The sequence below is a fragment of the Diabrotica virgifera genome, chromosome 6, assembly GCF_917563875.1.
Source record: "Diabrotica virgifera virgifera chromosome 6, PGI_DIABVI_V3a".
NCBI classification, from domain to species: Eukaryota; Metazoa; Arthropoda; class Insecta; order Coleoptera; family Chrysomelidae; genus Diabrotica; species Diabrotica virgifera.
This window is the reverse complement of record NC_065448.1, coordinates 81,788,462-81,809,755: the sequence shown is the minus strand read 5'-3', so window position 1 is coordinate 81,809,755 and position 21,294 is coordinate 81,788,462. Positions and strand designations below refer to the sequence as shown.

Here is a 21,294-nt window from a genome sequence, read left to right as displayed (position 1 = left end):
AGACCAAAGAAGACGATAAGGCAGGACATGTTGGTAAAGGGGATTAACATTGATATGACCCAAGATAGAATTGTGTGGAGAAATGCAATTAGGGAAGCCGACACTGCATAGGGATAAGGCAAAGAGAATGATGATGATGATAATAGCCCTAATAACACAAAACATTCCATGAATGTTCCTAGAATGTACTCACAGGACATTCCAAACATTCCTGGAATGTCCCCAAATGCACACGAATGTCCCTGGAAAGTCCCTGGAATGTGCTGTGTCAGCATTTTAAATATTCTTAGAATGTTCTGTTGGAACATTCCATGAATGTCTACGAATGTTCTTTGGACATTCACAGTATATGTTTTAGACTGAATGACTTGTTGGAACATTCCATGAATGTTCTTTGGACATTCACAGTATATTTTTAGACTGAATGTCTTGTTGGGACATTCCATGAATGTTGGAACATTCCATGAATGTTCTTTGGACATTCACAGTATATTTTTTAGACTAAATGTCTTGTTGGAACATTCCATGAATGTCTACGAACGTTCTTTGAACATTCACAGTATATTTTTTAGACATTCTCTGAAATATATCGTCAGTGCTGTGACAATACCTCCTATATCTTTTTTCATGAGGTTTGCAGGAGACGAAAAACATTTTTTAAGGTCACCTCCTGTTGCATACGTAAGTTCTGGCTTGTTTTGTAGTAAATAGATAGTTAAATTTACTGCAAAACAAGTCAAAAAATATATGAAAACAGGAGGTGGCCCAAACAAGTTTTTAGTCTATCTTACAAATCTCATGAAAAAACAGATAGGAGGTATTGTCACATCACTGACGATATGTGGCCATACCAAATAATGCATCCTTGATAAATATAAACATTTTTATTGCAAAAAATCTTTTCATACATTTTTTTAATGTAATTTACTGATATTCCTATAAAAAAATGTGTCACATTTGCTTTGTAAACCTTTCTTTTGCCTTTCATAGCCACATATTCCATTTCCTTCCTGGTTTTTTGTAGACCACTTCTCTCAGCTGATTCTAAAAGAAAATAAAATAAATGGTAATTTTTCTATCCTTTACAATTAACAATCAGAAGAAATATTTACAGGTAATAATATGCATATAATAATAATAATAAAATAAATAATAAATTAAATAATATTTAAATAAATAATAAATAATATTTAATAAAGAAAATAATAAAACATTTTGTATTTTGACAACGACGTCCGATGTGGAAGTAGAAACCATAATAAAGTTATTTTTTCAAGTAAATTCTGGCTTATTTCCCCATTAAAATAGTTACAATAATTACAAAAATGCCACAAAGAAATAGCTTTTTCACAAACTAATAAGTATTTTGTTTTATTATATTTAATTGTTTTTATTATTTACTTTAACTTAAGATTATAACTTAATTCTTGTTTTCTATTTCTGATGTTTTTATTTATTTGCATTCAATATTAATCTGTTTTCTTGTATAATCTACTTCGCAATAATTATGTGATATATTGGACTTAAAATGAATTCAAAAATTTTTTGTAATTGGGCAACAATGTCAACTTAGATCTCTGATGTAGATAATGAAGAACAACGGTATCTACAGTTGGAAAAATGAAAGAATAGGGCTTTTCATCAATTGTCATTTGTTTCGAGCTTCTGTCATGTGTCACATAATATTAATATATCTACGTCATATGTCTTTGGTTTGTATCTATTATTGTATATACCAATAACGTATGTCGTAGATATATTAATATTATGTGACACATGACAAAAGCTCGAAACAAATGACTGTGAATGAAAAGCCCTATACCCATGAACGATCACATCAATCACTTATTTTGTATTTGCTATCTTTTTCTATTTTAGAACAAATAGAAAATGATATAAAAACATTAAAAATAAAAAACTGGAGAAAAAAAGCACGAAACAGATCAGAGTGGAGAAGAATCCTGGAACAGGCCAAGACCCAGAAAGGGCTGTCGAGCCAATGATGATGATGATCTTTTTCTATAGGTAACAAACGTTTGTGATTTATAGAAAAAGACAGCAAATAGGGCTTTTCATCAACTGTCATTTGTTTCGAGCTTCTGTCATGTGTCACATAATATTAATATATCTACGTCATACGTCTTTGGTTTGTATCATTGGTATATGCCAATAACTTATAACGTAGATATAGTAATATTGTGTGACACATGACAGAAGCTCGAAACAAATGACTGTGAATGAAAAGCCCTATACAAAATGAGTGATTGATGTGATCGTTCATGGTTATAGGGTTTTTCATTCAGTCATTTGTTTCGAGCTTCTGTCATGTGTCACATAATATTAATATATCTACGTCATATGTCTTTGGTTTGTATTATTGTATATACCAATAATGTATGTCGTAGATATATTAATATTATGTGACACATGACAAAAGCTCGAAAAAAATGACTGTGAATGAAAAGCACTATACCCATGAACGATCACATCAATCACTTATTTTGTATTTGCTATCTTTTTCTATTTTAGAACAAATAGGAAATGATATAAAAACCTTAAAAATAAAAAACTGGAGAAAAAAGCACAAAACAGATCAGAGTGGAGAAGAATCCTGGAACAGGCCAAGACCCAGCCCAGAAAGGGCTGTCGAGCCAATGATGGTGATGATGATGATCTTTTTCTATAACAAACGTTTGTGATTTATAGAAAAAGACAGCAAATAGGGCTTTTCATTCACAGTCATTTGTTTCGAGCTTCTGTCATGTGTCACATAATATTAATATATCTACGTCGTACGTTATTGGTATATACCAATGATACAAACCAAAGACGTATGACGTAGATACATTAATATTATGTGACACATGACAGAAGCTCGAAACAAATGACAATCGATGAAAAGCCCTATATAAAATAAGTGACTGATGTGATCGTTCATGGTTATAGAGCTTTTCAGTCACAGTCATTTGTTTCGAGCTTCTGTCATGTGTCACATAATATTAATATATCTACGTCATACGTTATTGATATAACCAATGATACAAACCAAAGACGTATGACGTAGATATATTAATATATGTGACACATGACAGAAGGTCGAAACAAATGACAATGAACAAAGCCCTATAGGGCTTTTCATCGATTGTCATTTGTTTCGAGCTTTTGTCATATATAATCTGTGTATAATATTAATACAACACGGATTATACAACATATGACAGAAGCTCGGAACAAATGACTGTAAATGAAAAGCCCTATTCTTTAATTTTTCCAACTGTATATTGTAATTGTATTATTAATTGGGTTAAGCATATTACCTGTGTGATATAAGCTATTGGAACAGCACAGTCTCTCAAACGAACAGTTGAAAGTGAAGTTCTGTCAATATCTTTTTCTAAAAAATGTTTTGAACATACTGCTCTATTAACAAATCTGATCAATACTTCATGCCTTCTTCGCAGGATCTTCTGGAAAGCTAAAAATACAAAATATATGCATTACTGAGCATTATTAACAAATTTTAGTTTTAAATAAAAAATATGATTAATGAACTCACAAAATATTATAAAAAGCAGCTTAGAAATTGTTTATTAGTATAGTCGTTTCCCTAGACACAACTGGCTAGTGATTTTTGTAGGTAATTTTTTTGTTTTTGGCCAATTTTGCCAAAATTACTAACTATTTAGTTATTATTTTTTTGTACATTTTACCAAATTGTCAAAATTATTTACTAAAATCACTAGCCAGTTGTGTCTAGCCAGAGACTAAGTTTAGCGAACCGACTATACTATTCATACTGTGTATTCATTAGTTGGTACTATTATAATGTGTGGTCTACAATCCTGTTTATAAACGCAAAAAAAATTTTAATTTTACAAATAATCCGTTTGTTATTATCTCTATTTACTATCTTACTTAGGAATAAGCAAGTTTGTGGCTTATTCGCAATTATTAAAATAATAAATGGATATTTTCTGAAATAGGGGCATGCCTTTGTTTACATATTTGCATAAATACTAACCTTTGAAACGTTATTCCTGCAGATTTTTTATCTACATTGCTTCTGCTACTCCAACTGATTGTATGCACTATGTTAATAATACTATTAAAGTTATTATAAAAGTATCCGAATTAAAAAAATATTCTTAAAAAGCACAAATAAAAACAAACAACGATCACGCACGGCAAGGTGGCCAAGGCCAAGATGCATGCCAAGCCAAGATGGCTGAAGCGCCGAAGTCCGAAGTGAGGTCATTGGTCGTTTTTAGTCACGTGATGCCCTCTCTAAGCACCATGCACAAATACATGCGCCGTGAATTTGAAAATGAACATATAGGAACATTGGTAGTATGTTCACAGAATGTCTTATGGTAACATTCCAGGAATAATTTAATCAGATGTTCACCGAATGTTCCCTAAATGTCCAGGACATTCAAATATTGATAGAACTTTGATAGTACATTCCTGGAATGTTGTGTGTTGTTAGGGAGGTGTAATGTGTAGATACTTATATAGAATAGGTTTGAAATAGAGTAGAATATAATAGAATAAAGAGACTCTATACCTACATAGATACATCCCTAATAGCACAAGGATGTCCTTCACGGACTTTAGGGAGGTTAGTTTTCGTCCAAGGAACATCCTATTTTGGTCCAAATGTCGCGCTACCGAATGTCCGTTGGACGTCCACTTAAGGTCCGAAGGGACGTACATTGGACCTTAATCGGACGTCCTAGGGGACGTAAATTGGACCTTAACAGGACGTCCTATTTTGGTCCAAATGCCATGTTGCCAAACGTCCACCTAACGTCCGAGGGGACGTTCAGTGAACGTCAATTGGACCTTCATAGGACGTCCCAGTTTGGTCCAATGTCTTGCTGCCGAACGTCCATCTAACGTCCTGAGAGGACCTCCGGTGGACGTCTAGCATCGATATTTAGACCTGTGGAGAATGTATGGTGGGAAATAAAAAATATATTTTTAAGGAACTTATATTACATCTTATATTAAATTACAATTATTTAATATTACATTATTTACATTAAATTACAATACACTTCTCCAAGAAATTAACGCACCACCTTAAAAATAGGGCATTTTTGATGTCTCCAATTTTCTAAACCTGTTGTCCCATCTGAGTGATTTTTTTATAATATAGCCTAGGCTATAGGTTACATCCTTAAGCTTGTCATGCACTGGGAGCTATACTGTAATATATGTATATTATATCATATGGCTCTCTATAGTAATGAGTGAGCCTGCAGACAGGGAACTAATGGTTCCGTATGTGCAGGCTCACTCATTACTATAGAGAGCGATGTGATATAATATATATTACAGTATAGCTCCCCGTGCATGACAAGCATAAGGAAGTAACCTATAACCTTAGAACTAACAAAAAAATTAAATAAATACTCTATTTAAATTATTTTTAAACATATTCAGAGATATATCAAAAATTTCCATGTGTTTGTCATTTATAAGCTTACAGTAACGATCTATAGGTGAATTTTGGCCATAACTTGTGCGATGGAAAGGAATATAAAATGTTATAAAATCACCTCTTCAATTTCTAGTTTGTATATCAACATTAATACACTGTAATAGATCAGAGCAATCTAAATTTCCATTTATTAAATTATACAAAAATACTAATCCTACTTGATTACCTCTATTTTTCAGTGTATTAAGTTTTAAACTGTTTTCTATTAATGAATAATCGTGATCTACAATAGTTTGACCTAATTTAAATGCACAGAACCTCAAAAATTTGTGTTGAATTTTTTCAACAGTCATATTATGAACTGCATGTTATGGAGACCATACTATAGAGCCATATTCAAGTTTAGATCGCACCAAAGAACAATAAACTCCTCTTACAGTGTCAACTGAAAAATTACTACAGCGTGTCTCAAAATAAATCCTAACATTTTTGAAGACTGAACTGTTATGTAATTAATGTGTTCAACAAAACTCAAACTCTCGTCAAAAATCACTCCTAAATCTTTAACTTTTGAAACATATTTCAGATCTTCATTATTTATTTTATATGAAGTATTGATCTTCCTATTACCTTTGAAAAAACTAATGTAAAAATGATAGAGGCATTCAATCAAATAGAACGAGCTGCACAAAATAGTGGCCTTAAAATCAACCAGAACAAAACAAAATATATGCAGGTAAGTAAAAACACAGAAATACGGCAGCCACAAAATATAACAATAGGAGAATACAACATTGAGGGGGTAAAAAACTTTACATACTTGGGATCCCTAGTCACATCTGATAATAACGTAGCAGAGGAAGTGAAGAGGCGAATATTTATTGCCAATAAAAGTTACCATGGCTTAATTCGGCTACTAAGATCAGACAACGTCGCAAGGAAAACAAAATGCCAAATATACAAAACCCTAATAAGACCGGTACTCACATACGGCTCAGAAACCTGGACACTCACTAAAAGAGAGGAAACATTGCTAGCCACCTTTAAAAGAAAAATCTTGCGACACATATATAAGGGCACAAAAGAAAATGGAATTTGGCGAAGAAGGTACAACTTTGAACTATATGAAATATACCAGGATCCGGATATCATAACATTCATTAAAATAGGACGGCTGCGTTGGATGGGACATGTAGAAAGAATGGAAGAAGGCGAAATACCAAACAAAATATTCAAACAGATACCAGTAGGAAAAAGAACAAGAGGAAGACCGAAGCTGAGATATTTAGAACAAATAGAAAATGATATAAAAACCTTAAAAATAAAAAACTGGAGAAAAAAAGCACGAAACAGATCAGAGTGGAGAAGAATCCTGGAACAGGCCAAAACCCAGAAAGGGCTGTCGAGCCAATGATGATGATGATGATAAAAATTTTATGGGGGTTTTGTTCCCTTTAACCCCCCCAAACTTTTGGGTACGTTCCAATTAAATTATTTCTGCGGTACCATTAGTTAAACACTGTGTTTTTAAAACTTTTTTACCTCTTTCTATTTTTTCGATAAAGCTCTTTTTATCAAGATATGGCTTCTTTTTAAAATGGTTCAAAATATACCTAAAAATGTAAATCATAAATAAATTTTCATATTATTAGTCTCTACAATCGTACTTAACCATATACAAATATGTGGTGGATTGGACAAATATTCAAAATATCACGATAAAAACTGACTTCAAAAAAGTACTAAGAGGCAAAAAAGTTTTAAAAACATTGTGTTTAATAGTACCACAATAATAATTCAATTGTAACTTACACAAAAGTTTGGGGGGGTTTAAACGAACAAAACCCCCATAAAATTTGTATGGGGTGTCGGGTGTCCAAATTTCACTATACAGTAGAACCTCGATTATCTGTCTCTCTATTAACTGTCACCTCTGTTCACCGTTTTGTAAGAGAGACTAAAAACTTTTTTTACAGTCACCTCCTGTTTTCATATGATATTTTTTGACATGTTTTGTAGTAAATTCAATCATCTATTTACCACAAAACATGTCAAAATTTACATGTGAAAACAGAGATGACCCTAAAAATGGTTTTTCGTCTCCTACAAAATTCATGAAAAAGCAGATAGGAGGTATTGTCACATCACCGACGATATACCAGAAGTATATGTGGCCATACCAAATAATACATCCTTGATAAATATAAACATTTTTATTGCACAAAATCTTGTCATATATTTTTTTCCATAATCATCACTAGGATGATGATTCATTTGTATTGAATTGTACATTGCAATTCTCTGATGTTTGGGAAAAAGGGCTTAAGTCAGAATTGCACATCGATAATGTTTTGATGATTTCTGGACCAGAAAAATCGGCTCTTTTTATTGGTACATACAGTGTAAGTCTGCAACACTTTTTTTATGGTCCAGAAATCATCAAAACATTATTGATGTGCAATTCTGACTTAAGCCCTTTTTGCCAAACATCAGAGAATTACAATCTGGTCATAACTGACCAATGAGCAAATTTAATTTAACCTAAATTACTACTGTTCCTTAAAATGAAGAGCTTACCCCATAGCGTCTCTTATCTAATCTAACAAGATCGTGCACTATTCTAACATACACAAGCACACAAGCACTACGCTCTGCTTTTCACTATCACCTATCACTCAAACTAGTTCAAAAGGCTTTGTCCTCTTCAATCTTCTAGTTTGTCCAGTAGTAGATATCGAGGAGTGTGGATTTCCTCAATATTCTCATACTTATGAAGTTGTTGTTGCTCATGACTTCCTGCTATCTTCTTGATGACTATATTATCCAGGTTCCATTCCTAGGTCTTGATATTTGTTTATAAAGTAATATCTTATTATGCATTGACAATGTGGAGTTTCTTCCAACTAGTCAATACACTTTTTATAGGTATCTTTCTTTTGCCTTTCATAGCCACAACAAGGCTATAATACGTTTCCTTCCTGGTTTTTTTGTAGACCACTTTCAGCTGATTCTAAAAAATTAAAATGAATGGTAATTTTCTATTCTTTACAATTAATAATCAAATGAAATAGGTACTACTATTTACAGGTAATAATATGCATAAATAATTCGTTTCCTAAAGAATACAGAAAATTGAAAACGTTTTTATTATACTTACATAATTGTTTAAACAAAAGAGACCCAGCCAGAGCAAAACGCAAAACTAACAGACAGAACTGCAAAAAAAGCCACTAATTTCCATTTTCCCACCCCCTTATCTTATATGCATTTTCCAATCAAAATTTTTAGGTTGTCATGTTTAGATTTACATTTTTAGGTATATTTTGAACCATTTTAAAAAGAAGCCATATCTTGATAAAAAGAGCTTTATCGAAAAAATAGAAAGAGGTAAAAAAGTTTTAAAAACACAGTGTTTAACTAATGGTACCGCAGAAATAATTTAATTGGAACGTACCCAAAAGTTTGGGGGGGTTAAAGGAAACAAAACCCCCATAAAATTTTTATCATCATCATTGGCTCGACAGCCCTTTCTGGGTCTTGGCCTGTTCCAGGATTCTTCTCCACTCTGATCTGTTTCGTGCTTTTTTTCTCCAGTTTTTTATTTTTAAGGTTTTTATATCATTTTCTATTTGTTCTAAATATCTCAGCTTCGGTCTTCCTCTTGTTCTTTTTCCTACTGGCATCTGTTTGAATATTTTGTTTGGTATTTCACCTTCCATTCTTTCTACATGTCCCATCCAACGCAGCCGTCCTATTTTAATGAATGTTATGATATCCGGATCCTGGTATATTTCGTATAGTTCAAAGTTGTACCTTCTTCGCCAAATTCCATTTTCTTTTGTGCCCTTATATATGTGTCGCAAGATTTTTCTTTTAAAGGTGGCTAGCAATGTTTCCTCTCTTTTAGTGAGTGTCCAGGTTTCTGAGCCGTATGTGAGTACCGGTCTTATTAGAGTTTTGTATATTTGGCATTTTGTTTTCCTTGCGACGTTGTCTGATCTTAGTTGCCGAATTAAGCCATGGTAACTTTTATTGGCAATAAATATTCGCCTCTTCACTTCCTCTGCTACGTTATTATCAGATGTGACTAGGGATCCCAAGTATGTAAAGTTTTTTACCCCCTCAATGTTGTATTCTCCTATTGTTATATTTTGTGGCTGCCTTATTTCTGTGTTTTTACTTACCTGCATATATTTTGTTTTGTTCTGGTTGATTTTAAGGCCACTATTTTGTGCAGCTCGTTCTATTTGATTGAATGCCTCTATCATTTTTACATTAGTTTTTTCAAAGGTAATAGGAAGATCAATACTTCATATAAAATAAATAATGAAGATCTGAAATATGTTTCAAAAGTTAAAGATTTATGAGTGATTTTTGACGAGAGTTTGAGTTTTGTTGAACACATTAATTACATAACAGTTCAGTCTTCAAAAATGTTAGGATTTATTTTGAGACACTGTGGTAATTTTTCAGTTGACACTGTAAGAGGAGTTTATTGTTCTTTGGTGCGATCTAAACTTGAATATGGCTCTATAGTATGGTCTCCATAACATGCAGTTCATAATATGACTGTTGAAAAAATTCAACACAAATTTTTGAGGTTCTGTGCATTTAAATTAGGTCAAACTATTGTAGATCACGATTATTCATTAATAGAAAACAGTTTAAAACTTAATACACTGAAAAATAGAGGTAATCAAGTAGGATTAGTATTTTTGTATAATTTAATAAATGGAAATTTAGATTGCTGTGATCTATTACAGTGTATTAATGTTGATATACAAACTAGAAATCGAAGAGGTGATTTTATAACATTTTATATTCCTTTCCATCGCACAAGTTATGGCCAAAATTCACCTATAGATCGTTACTGTAAACTTATAAATGACAAACACATTGAAATTTTTGATATATCTCTGAATATGTTTAAAAATAATTTAAATAGAGTATTTATTTAATTTTTTTGTTAGTTCTAAGGTTATAGGTTACTTCCTTATGCTTGTCATGCACGGGGAGCTATACTGTAATATATATTATATCACATCGCTCTCTATAGTAATGAGTGAGCCTGCACATACGGAACCATTAGTTCCCTGTCTGCAGGCTCACTCATTACTATAGAGAGCGATATGATATAATATACATATATTACAGTATAGCTCCCAGTGCATGACAAGCTTAAGGATGTAACCTATAGCCTAGGCTATATTATAAAAAAATCACTCAGATGGGACAACAGGTTTAGAAAATTCGAGACATCAAAAATGCCCTATTTTTAAGGTGGTGCATTAATTTCTTGGAGAAGTGTATTGTAATTTAATGTAAATAATGTAATATTAAATAATTGTAATTTAATATAAGATGTAATATAAGTTCCTTAAAAATATATTTTTTATTTCCCACCATACATTCTCCACAGGTCTAAATATCGATGCTAGACGTCCACCGGAGGTCCTCTCAGGACGTTAGATGGACGTTCGGCAGCAAGACATTGGACCAAACTGGGACGTCCTATGAAGGTCCAATTGACGTTCACTGAACGTCCCCTCGGACGTTAGGTGGACGTCCATTGGATGTTTGGCAACGTGGCATTTGGACCAAAATAGGACGTCCTGTTAAGGTCCAATTTACGTCCCCTAGGACGTCCGATTAAGGTCCAATGTACGTCCCTTCGGACCTTAAGTGGACGTCCAACAGACATTCGGTAGCGCGACATTTGGACCAAAATAGGATGTTCCTTGGACGAAAACTAACCTCCCTAAAGTCCGTGAAGGACATCCTTGTGCTATTAGGGATGTATCTATGTAGGTATATAGTCTCTTTATTCTATTATATTCTACTCTATTTCAAACCTATTCTATATAAGTATCTACACATTACACCTATTATCATCATCATCATTCTCTTTGCCTTATCCCTACCCTAATAGCACAAGGACGTCCAATGGACGTCCATTGGACGTCCTTCACGGACTTTAGGGACGTCCATTGGACGTCCGTTTTCGTCCGAGGAACGTCCTTTATACGTCCTATTTTGGTCCAAATGTCGCGCTACCGAACGTCCATTGGACGTCCATCTAAGGTCCGAGGGGACGTATATTGGACCTTAATCGGACGTAATTTGGACCTTGATCGGACGTCCTAGGGGACGTAAATTGGACCTTAATCGGACGTAAATTGGACCTTAATCGGACGTAAATTGGACCTTAATCGGACATAAATTGGACCTTAATCGGACGTAAATTGGACCTTAATCGGACGTAAATTGGACCTTAATAGGACGTAAATTGGACCTTAATGGGACGTAAATGGGACCTTAATCGGACGTAAATTGGACCTTAACCGGACGTAAATTGGACTTTAATAGGACGTAAATTGGACCTTAATTGGACGTAAATGGGACCTTAATCGGACGTAAATTGGACCTTAATCGGACGTAAATTGGACCTTAATCGGACGTAAATTGGACCTTAATCGGACGTAAATTGGACCTTAATAGGACGTAAATTGGACCTTAATCGGACGTAAATGGAACCTTAATCGGACGTAAATTGGACCTTAATCGGAAGTAAATTGGACCTTAACCGGACGTTCTAGGGGACGTGAATTGGACCTTAACAGGACGTCCAATTTTGGTCCAAATGCCACGTTACCAAACGCCCAATGGAGGTCCACTTAACATCCGAAGGGACGTTCGGTGGACGTCAATTGGACCTTCATAGGACGTCCCAGTTTGGTCCAATGTCTTGCTGTCGAACATCCATCTAATGGTAAAGCTAATGGACGAATTTCAGTATAATTACAAGAACCAGCTATAGGATTAAGAAATTCGGTTTCCAACGGAGTTGAGTAACATTCTGCACCAAGAGGAAATACAGAATCTAAATTTAATTCTACAGTGAGATTAGCTACAACACTATAATATGCACAAGTATTTTGAAAATTTGTATTGTCATTAGTTGGATTTAACTGAGGAGTTGGTAAAATACCAAAATGTATTAAAGGTACTACAGTTTCACAACTTGCTGTATTAGCATGAGGTGCTAATCTTTTTACACCATCTATTGATTGTTGCAGAATATCATTAGTTTGAAAATTGGAAGTTCGAAATAATTGGACCTTAATCGGACGTAAATTGGACCTTAATCGGACATAAATTGGACCTTAATCGGACGTAAATTGGACCTTAATCGGACGTAAATTGGACCTTAATAGGACGTAAATTGGACCTTAATGGGACGTAAATGGGACCTTAATCGGACGTAAATTGGACCTTAACCGGACGTAAATTGGACTTTAATAGGACGTAAATTGGACCTTAATTGGACGTAAATGGGACCTTAATCGGACGTAAATTGGACCTTAATCGGACGTAAATTGGACCTTAATCGGACGTAAATTGGACCTTAATCGGACGTAAATTGGACCTTAATAGGACGTAAATTGGACCTTAATCGGACGTAAATGGAACCTTAATCGGACGTAAATTGGACCTTAATCGGAAGTAAATTGGACCTTAACCGGACATTCTAGGGGACGTGAATTGGACCTTAACAGGACGTCCAATTTTGGTCCAAATGCCACGTTACCAAACGCCCAATGGAGGTCCACTTAACATCCGAAGGGACGTTCGGTGGACGTCAATTGGACCTTCATAGGACGTCCCAGTTTGGTCCAATGTCTTGCTGTCGAACATCCATCTAATGTCGTGGGAAATAAAAAATATATTTTTTAAGGAACTTATATTACATCTTATATTAAATTACAATTATTGGATATTACATTATTTACATTAAATTACAATACACTTCTCCAAGAAATTAACGCACCACCTTAAATATGGGGTATTTTTTATGTCTCGTATTTCCTAAACCTGTTGTTTCATCTAAGTGATTTTTTTATAATATTATAGCCTAGGCTATAGGTTACCTCCTTAAGCTTGTCATGCACAGGGAGCTATGCTGTAATATATGTACATTATATCATATCGCTCTCTATAGTAATGAGTGAGCCTGCAGACAGAAAACAAATGGTTCCATATGTGCAGGCTCACTCATTACTATAGAGTGCGATGTGATATAATATATATTACAGTATAGCTCCCCGTGCATGACAAGCATAAGGAGGTACTTAACCTATAGCCTAGGGCCTAGGCTAGAATATTATAAAAAAATCACTTAGATGCAACAACAGGTTTAGGAAATTCGAGACATCAAAAATGCCCAATTTTTAAGGTGGTGCGTAATCGGCTGTATATACAGGGTGTAACAAAAATACACGTCATAAATTAAATCACATATTCTGGGACCAAAAATAGTTTGAATGAACCTAACTTACCTTAGTACAAATATGCACATAAAAAAAGTTACAGCCCTTTGAAATTACAAAATGAAAATCGATTTTTTCGATTATATCGAAAACTATTAGCGATTTTTTATTGAAAATGGACATGTGGCAGTATTATGGCAGGAATATCTTAAAGAAAAATTATGGTGAAATTTGTGCACCCCATAAAAATTTTATGGGGGTTTTGATCCCTTAGATCCTCCCAAACTTTTGTGTATGTTCCAATTCAATTTTATTATTGTGGTACCATTAGTTAAATTCAATATTTTTGTTTCTTAGTATTTTTCAGATAAGGCAGTTTTTATCGAGTTGCGACTTCTTTTTTAACATGTCTACATAAAAATTTTATGGGGGTTTTGTTCCTTTAAACCCCCCAAATGTTTGTGTACGTTCCAATTAAACTATTACTGAGGTACCATTAGTTAAACAGAATGTTTTTAAAACTTTTTTGCCTCTTTGTATTTTTTCGATAAGGCACATTTTATCGAGATCTGGCTTCTTTTTTAATATGGTTCAAAATATCCCTAAAAATGTAAAGCATAAATAAGTCTGCATATTATTACCAAGTCTCCATAATCGTACTTAACCATATACAAATATGTGGTGGATTTGACAAATATTCAAAATATTTCGATAAAAATTGACTTTTCGAAAAAGCAATAAGAGGCAAAAAAGTTTTTAAAACGTTGTGTTTAAATGGTACTACAATAATAATTAAATTGAAACGTGCACAAAAGTTTGGGGGGGTTTAAAGGAACAAAACCCCCATAAAATTTTTATGGGGTGTCCAAATTTTACTATAGTTTTTTCGTAAGATACTGCTGCCATAATAATGCCACATGTCCATTTTCAATAAAAAATCTCTAATAGTTTTCGATATATTGGAAAAAATCACTTCATCTTGTAACTTCAAATGAATGATAAAGGCACAGAGACTTAGATGGCGAGGTCACATTGAAAGGATGCCAAACACGAGGACTCCAAAAATGGTACTAAACTACACTACAGCTTCAAGAAAGAGAAGAGGAAGGCCGAAAAATAGATGGAAGCAAGAGGTCGAAAAAGATTTGGAAAGAATGGTGCTACAGGGTCAGAAAAGAAAAATGAATAACAGGAAGGAATGGAGAAAAATCACATATCAAGCCAGAGAAGATCTCAGTACATAAAGAAACGTGAAAATGAAGAAAAAAAACAAACTTTTCAAGCCATGGGCCTCTAAGACCCTTGGTGCTATTAGGTCTGTTCGTACAGGAATCAGAAACTATCACTGACTATCAGCAACTGCACGACGCATGCGTGTTTCAATATTAGCGTTCGCACAATTGAAACATGCATGCGTCGTGCAGTTGCTGATAGTCAGTGATTCCTGTACGAACAGACCTATTATATATATATATATATAACTTCAAAGGGCTGTAACTTTTCCTGTGTGCACATTTGTACTAAGGTAAGTTAGGTCCAATCAAACTATTTTTGGTCCCAGAATATGTGATTAAATTTATGACCTGTATTTTTGTTACACCCTGTATATATCTACATACTTCGTCTAATTTACTAACTGTTGCGCGTCATCCGCGTCGTAGCCTGTGAGGTTGCATGATACCAACACGAAATATTTAGGCGGTAGGTGTGTTCTTTTTTAGAATCACTTTGCCGAGTACTTTGCCGAATAATATGTGAAGATTTCTATTAATGTTAACCTAAAGAAATACACAATAATATGTTTCATTTAATTTGTATAAATGGATTATAAAGCGTTTTTATGAAGCAGATTTGTTCGGATCACACTGTAACTGTAATCGAACGAAGGTGACATTTTAGAATAAATTGGTAACATTTATTTGACAGTTACGGTGATGACACTTCATATTTGTTTATATTCTTTACTATAAGTATCTGTTTTATTTATTATATTTACTGTTTTTATTATTTACTTTACTATAAAAAGATCCTCTACTATAAAAATATAAATTTCACCTAATTTTATAACGACTTGGAATAATCGAGGTATCTGACAACTTTTTTAGTTGTTATTGTAGACATACTTATACAAAGAAACCTACCGGCTTTTTGCCAAGAGTTCGGAGCCGTTTTTTAATTATTAACAATGCAGTGCAAAAACTCTTGCACTGCAAATCTTAAAAGATTATAACTTAATTCTTGTTCTCTATTTCTTAAGTTTTTACTTATTTACATTGAATATTAATTTGTTTTGTTGTATAATCCACGTTTACAATAATTATGTGACATATTTGATTTAAAATGGATTCAGGATCTTTTTATACTTTGGCAACTATGTCAACTTAGATCTCTGGCGTAGATAATGACGTGCAACAGTAAGTAAATTAGATGGACTGTAGGTTATATTTGGTTCTTGGGACATCAAAGTATATTTTTTAGACATTCTTAGTCACTGATGTGACATACCTCCGATTTGTTTTTTCATGAGTTTTGTAAGAGAGACTAAAAACTTTTTTTATAGTCACCTCATGTTTTCATATATTTTTTGACATGTTTTGTAGTAAATTCAACTATCTATTTACTACAAAACATGTGAAAGCAGATGATCCTAAAAATGGTTTTTCGTCTCCTACAAAATTCATGAAAAAGCAGATAGGAGAATTATTGTACATTACAATTCTCTGATGTTTGGGAAAAAGGGCTTAAGTCAGAATTGCACATCGATAATGTTTTGATGATTTCTACAGTACTGTAGTAGATTCTACTGTACATACAGTTTACATCTACAACAGTTTTTTTCTGGTCCAGAAATCATCAAAACATTATCAATGTGCAATTCTGACTTAAGTCCTTTTTGCCAAACATAAAAAAACAATCTGGTCATAACTGACCAATGAGCAATTTTAATTTAACCTAAATTACTACTGTTTCTTAAAATGAAGAGCTTACCCCATAGCGTCTCTTATCTAATCTAACAAGATCGTGCACTATTCTAACATACACAGGCACAGCACACAAGCACTATGCTCCGTTTTTCACTATCACCTATCACTCAAACTAGTTCAAAAGGATTTGTCCTCTTCAATCTTCTAGTTTGCCCAGTAGTATCGAGGAGCTGGATTTCCTCGATATTCTTGAACTCATGAAGTTGATGCTCGTGACCCTGCTATCTTCTTGATATTTGTTGATAATGTAATAACTTATTATGCATGGACAATGTGAACTTTCTTCCAACTAGCCAATACACTTTTTATATCTCTCTTTTGCCTTTCATAGACACAAGGCTATACATTTCCTTCTTGGTTTTTTTTTGTAGGCCACTTTCAGCTGATTCTAAAAAAAAATTAAAATGAACGGTAATTTTTCTATTCTTTACAATTAAAAATCAAAAGAAATAGGTACCTATTTACAGGTAATAATATGCATGTATAAATGATTCGTTTCATAAAGAATAAAGAAAATTGAAAACGGATTTTATAATACTTACAAAATTGTTTAAACAAGAGATCTAGCCAGTGCCCAGAGCAAAAACTAGCAGACAGTACAGCAAAAAAGCCACTAATTTCCATTTCCCACACCCCCTTATCGATGCATTTTTTTCCAATCAAAATTTTTACTTTTTTACTAAATTTTTAGGTTATCGGTTATGTTATGAAAATGAAATGTGATGACCAATGACCACGAGACGCTACATAGATACTCGCGCGGCAAATTTGAAAATGAACGCAAATTGAACAGTACAATAAATGGCCTCTCTTAAAATCTTGTAATGGAAAATTTTACCCCTCCAGGAAGACATTGTACTATGTTCATAGAATATCTTGTGGTAACTTTCCACCCATAATTTAATCAGATAGATGTTCACGGAATAGAACGGTAGTACCTACATTCCTGGAATGTTTTGTGTTGTTAGGATTAAACTTTTATTTTATTTATTCTTGAATATTTCCTATTGTTAAACATTGTAACCAATAATTTACAAATAAGATTTTCATTACATTACATAAAATCAAAAACATTTTTTGGATATTAAACTATATAGTTTGTTTATAATTGTAATAATTGTATATACAATTTTGAATTAAGATTTAATCTTTTCGATTTAAACTACAGTAAAACCTGTGTTACCGGCCCCCTGCAAACACCGGCCACCTGTACTAACGGTCAGTTTAAAAATTCTCCAAACCAATTACAGTAAAACCTGTCAGTAACGGCCACTAAAAATGAAAAAGCTATTGGCCGATATAGAAAGGTGACCGGTATTGCCAGTTTTTGTAGTCTAGATATAATTGGTTTGGGGAATATTTAAACTGGCCGTTAGTACAGGTGGCCGATTTTATCAGGTGGCCAGTAACACAAGTTTTACTGTATATCTAGACTACAAAAACTGGCAATAACAGCCACCTTTCTATATCGGCCAATAGTTCTTTCATTTTAGTGGCCGTTACTGACAGGTTTGACTGTATTTCATAACGTAAAGTTAACGCGTAAGTTAATATTTTATTGAATTATTTTGCTATTTGATCCCGTAATTGGTATAATGTGTCCAATATAATATATACGCGTTCATAAAACGTCCGTATTTCGTCCAGTATGGACGTCCAAAGGACGTTCAACGTCGGACGTCCATATTTATTCCGTCCGAAGGACGTCCAACGTCGGACGTCCATATTTATTCCTTCCGAAGGACGTCCAAAATGGGACGTCCAAAGGACGTCCGTTTATAGTCCATGGACGTAAGGACCAAAAATGGACCTATTTTGGACGTCCAAAGGACGTCGTGTGCTATTAGGGTATGCAGTGTCGGCTTCCCTAATTGCATTTCTCCACACAATTCTATCTTGGGTCATATCAATGTTAATCCCCTTTACCAACATGTCCTGCCTTATCGTCTTCTTTGGCCTTCCTCTCCTACTCCTTCCAGGAATCTGCACTTCAGCTATTCTTCGTATTGGGTGATTAACGTCTCGACATTGAACATGACCAAACCATCTTAACCTATGCTCTCTCATTTTGGCATCAATTGGTGCCACACCTAGACTTCCCCTAATATACTCATTTCTAATTTTATCCTTCTTTGTCACTCCACTCATCCATCTAAGCATTCTCATTTCTGCCACATGCATTCGTTGTTCCGCTTTCTTTTTCACTGCCCAACATTCAGTTCCGTGCATCATAGCCGGTCTTATGGCTGTTTTATAGAATTTTCCCTTCAGCTTCATTGGAATTTTTCTGTCACACAACACACCACTCGCTTTTTTCCACTTCATCCATCCAGCCCTAATTCTACTGCATGCATCTCCATCTATTTCTCCATTACTCTGTAATACCGATCCTAGGTACTTAAAACTATTGCTTTTCACAATCGTTTCACCTATTATATTATATTTTACTTTATTCTATACTATATATCTATTCTAATCTATCTATATATTCATTTAATCTGTTACATTCTACTTTATTCTGTTTTAAATCAAATACTTTATTAGTAAGTATTATATCTACATATATATTACATCTATTCTATTTCAAGTTTATACTATACTATATATCTATTCTAATCTATCTCCCTATTTTATTTATTTTATTAATCTGTTCTATTCTATTCTGTTTCAAATCAAACACTTTACTCAAACAAAGAAACAAACGACATTCAAAAGCTTCTAATAAAAAAATCATTGCATTGGTACTACTGAAAATATTGACATTTTTACAACATTTATTCCAAGTTCCTTCAATTTTTTTGAGGACAAGAAAATTTTAGCGTCATAAAGTTAGCGAAACGGTTTTTTCAAAGTCGTTATTTTGACTTCTACCATAGCTCAAAAAATTGCACCTCGTTTGTGGATAATTGCACCATTCAAAATTTCATTTGCGGAGTTTCCGTTTTCGAGATATAAGCAAATCAAAAGTGGAGATTTCGGCGCAGCGCTAAAAATAAATGTCGATTTTCAGGGTATAAAATGCCGTAAAGTCACTAAATAACCATATCAAAAAATTGCACCTCGTTTGCGGAATATGAATAAACTGGTTTTAATTGAAAATTGTGAAAATTGAAAATGTTATAAAGGAAAAATGATATTAATGTTGGTTGCCTATACTGTAGGGGCAAAGGAATGCCAGAATAATTTTCACTTTTGGTAAACCTAAACTGTAAGGCTAAAAGTAGTATGTACCATAGTCAAAATAACTCCTCCTGACTTAAAGGTTATCCCTCCTTTGAAATTTCATTTGGGGATTTTCCGTTTTCGAGATATAACCAAATAAAAAGTTGAGATTTCGAATAAATTTTCATTTTCTGGGTATAAAAAGCCGTAAAATTGATAAATAACCATATCACCTAATTGCTCCTCGTTTGCGGATTATAAATACACTGGCTTTAATTGAAAATAATGAAAATTGAAAATTTTATAAAGAAAAACGATATTACCGTCGGTTGTGGTTGCCTACACTGTAGGGGCAATGCAAAGGAATTATTTTTCATAGTAGTGATGTTGATTATAGTTACTTTCGAGGATTCGTTACAAATCGTTACTTTTGTATAAAGTAATCATTTACAGTTACAGTATTCGTTACTTTGGATTACTATGATTACTTTTGTATTTGAGTACCGGTAATCATATCGAGAATCGTATTTCTCAGTAGGTAGATATTTTGTATAGGTATTTCGATATAACAACGACCTTCACCGATCTGTTTAAGGGATAAATCGTTACTTTTGTATAAAGTAATCATTTACAGTATTCGTTACTTTGATTACTATATGATTACTTTTGTTACTTTTGTATTCGAGTACCGATAATCATATCGAGAATCGTATTTCTCAGTAGGAAGGTATTTTGTATAGGTATTCTGTCACACTCTTAAAACGCTTCATACCGATAACGATATTCCATAACACTCGTAAAATACCGGTCCCGTCCGTTACTCGCTAGGATACGATTGGTATTTTTTTTATAGAAAGTAATCAAGTGTACTGGTTGTAGATACAATAGTCGTTACCCGCTCTGATACGATTGGTACAAAGTAACGAAGTAATCAGAGTAATCAAAGTAACGATTTGCCTCTCTGTATAGTAATCGGTACTTTCGGTATTCGTAAGTAACGAGTACTTTGTAACGAATAGTTACTTTTTCAACATCACTATATACACCATGGCCAGAATCATTTTCACTTTCAACTTAACACATTTAATTTCTCCTGGTTTGAGGATTATGAATAAACCTGGTTTTAACTTAACTAAAAATCCGCTGTGTCTAGGTACACGCTAACGTGTACACAAATAAAAAAGTTACTGTCTATTCGGTAGGCTTACACCGGTCACGGATTAAGAAAGAAATGAACGAATTGACTGGTCAGCTGTAGTTTGACTATTTACAAATTGGCGCAGTCATTTTTTATTTGAGGGGATGTTCTTATATAAATCAAATATTTTAAAATTTTAGCCTCACAAGCCTAAACGATATAATTTCATGATTCTTTACAACAGTTCATTACCCGTAGCAAAAAATCAGTATACCTAATTTTAATTGTTGCATGAATATC

General features: G+C 33.6%; 2 long non-coding RNA genes across 2 annotated transcripts; both read right to left on the bottom strand.

Moving 5' to 3' along the window:
• Positions 1–869: 869 nt before the first annotated feature.
• Positions 870–4,474, bottom strand: LOC126886490 (uncharacterized). Its single transcript, XR_007698636.1, has 3 exons — positions 4,022–4,474; positions 3,318–3,475; positions 870–1,044 (listed from the first exon to the last, which is right to left on the bottom strand). It is a non-coding gene; the product is annotated as an uncharacterized LOC126886490 (long non-coding RNA).
• A 10,133-nt stretch (positions 4,475–14,607) lies between these two features.
• On the bottom strand, positions 14,608–17,599 carry LOC114326166 (uncharacterized). The gene is made up of 3 exons (XR_007698637.1): positions 17,237–17,599; positions 15,169–17,082; positions 14,608–15,018 (listed from the first exon to the last, which is right to left on the bottom strand). It is a non-coding gene; the product is annotated as an uncharacterized LOC114326166 (long non-coding RNA).
• Positions 17,600–21,294: the final 3,695 nt, after the last annotated feature.